The sequence below is a fragment of the Branchiostoma floridae genome, chromosome 5 (genome assembly GCF_000003815.2).
Source record: "Branchiostoma floridae strain S238N-H82 chromosome 5, Bfl_VNyyK, whole genome shotgun sequence".
In the NCBI taxonomy this organism is placed as follows: domain Eukaryota; kingdom Metazoa; phylum Chordata; class Leptocardii; order Amphioxiformes; family Branchiostomatidae; genus Branchiostoma; species Branchiostoma floridae.
In genome coordinates this window covers 23,659,775-23,663,977 of record NC_049983.1, presented here as the reverse complement: position 1 = coordinate 23,663,977, position 4,203 = coordinate 23,659,775, and the positions used below count along the sequence as shown (strand labels likewise).

Sequence of the window (4,203 nt, the reverse complement as noted above, 5' to 3'; positions counted from 1 at the left end):
GGAGATATAGTTATTGTAGTAGTCGGGGTAAAATAATATATGTCTTCACGATTCAACCTCTGCTTGGAGAATATCCAACACTAGCATTCGAGCAGCCTTACTTAAAATCATGTTTATCACTTCACATGTACATATATCTACCTTATGTTTCTATCATGTATTTACAATTAGCATTCGGGCATGCACGAACTTTTCAATACAGTTTCATCATATTAGATCTCTGAGTTAAGTTTGCGATAAATTTTCTAATCTAACAACGAACTTGCACGTTCAAAACGTGTATATTTGTCACCTGGATGGATTAAATCTTATGCTTAGATACAGATACACGTAAATGGTTTGGGCGTTACTGGTTCTTCAAGTCAAGACAAAAGTTTGGTCGACAATGACAAGGGAACGTGGCAATGGCTGAAAACGGTGTGACGCGCTCAATAACGAACATTTGCATGTCATTTGAATAACAATGCCACGCCGTTGACGGTAAGAATGGACTCCATGTCTTGTAGTAGTCTTACTACACTAGATTGATGGTACTTGTGATAAGTTGTGAGGTATGCTGGCTTGGAAAGGTCGCTCATATTTTTAGTACGGCCAGCATTTACAAATGTTATGATTCGTCAGAAATACAAAATGGCCGCCGTCACATGTAAGGGACTTTGTTGATGCGGCGTTTCAAGTGTTTTCTGCCATTTGAACTTCTGTCCAGGTTGGTAAAATTTTAGCTCATGATGGCATTGTCTATATTTGTCGTTGTAAGTTTTCCTTTGAGCATGTTTTCGTATATGCTAGAGCCACATTATAATATAACATAATATCATTATAATTCCGATTCGGTGACGTAACATATGGTTCAAGTTCACCGTACTATGAAAACAATATCGTACACATTTTACACTGAATTATAATCTATGTCTTGCGGCAAAAACAGCCGATATGAATAATCACTGTTTTGATATCCTTTTTCTATTCAAGGTTTTGTTTCAAATATTCTAGATTTGTTATATCGTTCTTTATTCCAGTAGTATAATATGTAGACAACGAGTCTGATACTCAAAAGAATAAGTATAGCATATTTTTCGTACATCGGACAAACACATCCCAACAAAACAGAAATAACATTTCATGAGATACTTATGTCAGGTTTGGTAAAGATGTTGTCTCTACGTCCGCCTCTAAGACTCTCTTAGAGACATGTCTCAAGGTTGTCTTCTCTGTCTCCTATGTCTCTAAAACCAGACAGTCTATTTTCTCAAGTATGAAAATATAATTTTCGGCAGCCTTCCCGAGTTTTAGTGTGCGAAAATTTGTATACTCAGCAACGTTAAAGATTGAGCCTTTCTCTACAAACCTGAACACGTGAAATTCTTCAGTCATTTTATTCAACCGTATCTTCACACAGTACACTGCATTATATGGGCGACGCGTGTTGTATACGAAAGTCCAGTTAGTGCCCGGGGCAAGAAAAACCTGTTTGTACTTATTCAGAGCGAACGGATCAAGAAAGCTTTCTGAGATGTCGTTTTCTTTTGTGTTGTGACGCGCAGTACATGCTAAATCTACTGTTAAACAGTTTCTAGTGATCAGTGTTCTGCTTCAGTATGTGAAATCTGTTAGCTAGCTATTCCTACCCTTCGATCCCTGTTTTAGGAGTCGACTAGACCAGACTGTGTACCACCTGCCCTGGCTGGTTACTATTAGGGACACACAGAACGATTGTACATGTCACCAATATGGTTCCGTTCTCTGATTGCAAGGTAAGTGCCCGAGTTCGTGACACAACTATCTACGCGTGGACGTGTCAAACTTTTTTTTCACATGGCAGTCTCTACCAGATTCCATACTATTACTTAGTATTAGATCGTTGTACATAGAAATAGTAGAAATCGGACAAATAGACAAAGAATATGTGGCAGTATGTGACCTATAGGTAGTCAATGGGGGTCGCATACTGTGCCCCAATTCAAGGCCGGCTAACTCTTGTATGATATCTCTGTTTGACCAATGTTTACAATTCTTCTAGCGATCGATGAGGAGTGGTATAGGCTCTATGTTTGTAACTAGCCTCTACCAGGCCTTCCTACGGGGGTGCGGGGATCGTAGAATTCTGGAAAAATATAGGGAAATTGGCCAGGGGAGTCAGTCCACGCTAAGGTTCATGTTTCCCCTCCGACTGCGCGGCTGACCAACTCCTCTGGCAGCAAAACTCCTCTGGCAAATTATTCTCCATTTGATAGCCAGTGTAGTCAGTCTGGTAGAGACTACTATGTATCGGTGATGTCAAACTTGAGATGTGCTGGCGAATATGGTCGCCTGTCGAGTTTTCAGACCGGTACTTGGACAAATTTGATCGGGGAATGTTGGCCCCGGTGCCGTAGAGTTTTCCCTCCGTCTGGTAGTTTGTAAACGTTCCAGGTCAACTGGCATGATGCGTTCGTCCACTGGCACTCCGGTAGCCTGGTATCCAGCCCAGGGCTTTAGCCAGCTCGAAATTTTTTCCGTCAGCCAATTACAATCGTCGCGAAAACCGCGAAAATTAATTAGAAGGACTGAACTGAGACCTTGAAAAACGGGTTTTAATGAGATTATTGTATGCGAAAGGGCGCCGACACACATTGTCAACAATCATAACAATAGCAAAACAAACAGTGTGTGGCTTTTACGGCCGTGGACGGCGTCCCCAAGCCGCCTGTAGCTTCCACCAAGGATTTTTGTCCGTCAAGGTTGACGGATTGGTTTTAAAATTTTTCCGTCAGACGCAGCACATTTCCGTCAATTGACAGAAAAACGGACGCTGGCTAGACCCCTGATCCAGCCGTAATATAGCTTCCGAGTCTCTTCTCTCCTCTCTGGCCAGAGAGGAGAGAAGAGACAAGCTATATTACGGCTGGATACCAGGCTAGCACTCCGGGCCAGTTAGGCCTATGTCACATATCCAAACCGGGGTCCGACCGGGTAGCTTTCGGGAAGGAATGATATAAAAGACATCAAAATACACAAAATGTCAAAGTAATATTCATGGGTGTAATTTGTGTATAGCTCCTTGATCTTAATTTTTCGTTTCTTAAAACATCCCGACCAGGCCCCGGTTTGGAAATGTGACCTATTTTGTCTTAGATGGCGCCAAACCCGCCTTGCGAAACTTCGAATGTGCAAACTTTACAATATGAACATACAGTCATACTAGAAGCTTTAGATGCAACAAATGTGATGATATACGATTACTGCGAGGCTTAATACCATGCTTTGGTAATTTACATAGAGAAGATATGGATCGACGGACTATTGTATTTGTTCACTGACACAAACAATTTCTAAAAAAAAAAGAACTCACAATTATGTATAATGACACGCGGTGTGCTAATTATAAGGTCAGAGTTCAAATCGCATTTAATCTGTTGAGGTACTGGTTGCAGTATCCCTCCACAAATAGGAAACTGATAGTGACCCAAAAGGCCCTTTTTAAGGCTAAAGTCACATTTCCAAACCGGGGCCCAGCAGGTCTGTTCGTAGAAACGAAATGCAGAAACGTTACGTAAAAATATACACAAATAATACCCATGAATACTCTCTTTACGTCTTGTGTGGTTATTTTGTGTCTTTTATATAATACTTTTCGTCCCCGAAAGCTGCCCGGCCGGGCCCAGGTTTTGAAGTAAGCCTATTAAAACTAGGAATGATTGCTAAATGTAGATAAAGATTGAAGTCACCCTCAGTATTTTGGTTTCAAATATTTATTTTGAGTTATTATTTTTTTTATTGTAAGGATGCTTGGCAGACCACCCCTCGTTCATCTGTCTTTATGATTGACAGCAATTTGTTCTAGTTTATTTGTTTCATTTTACATTACGATTCCATGTGAACCAATCACAGCTCACTTTACTTTTTGTCATCCATATATAGGGCAAAAGACCCCTCGTGATTGGTCTAGTCGTGGGATTCATTCTCTGCAACTTTGTATACTTCCCCACGTACTTTTATCTCGGAGAACTCAGAACCCAGCCGCTGTGTCACGCTGAACTGATTAAAAGACTTTCACAACCAACCGAAGTCCCAACCCCCATCCCGAACACGACCGCCGGCCCTACTAGACCCCCCGGCCCGGTCCACCCGGCACCGTTCAATGTTACCAACCCGCTGAGTGGGTACGTCAACGTTCTGAAGGGTAGAGAGGTGAGTCTGTCGACTTCTAATTGATTACATGTA

General features: G+C 41.6%; 1 long non-coding RNA gene across 1 annotated transcript; it reads left to right on the top strand.

Moving 5' to 3' along the window:
• Positions 1 to 6: 6 nt before the first annotated feature.
• LOC118416110 lies at positions 7 to 4,203 on the top strand. The gene is made up of 3 exons (XR_004831199.1): positions 7 to 706; positions 1,648 to 1,754; positions 3,901 to 4,203. It is a non-coding gene; the product is annotated as an uncharacterized LOC118416110 (long non-coding RNA).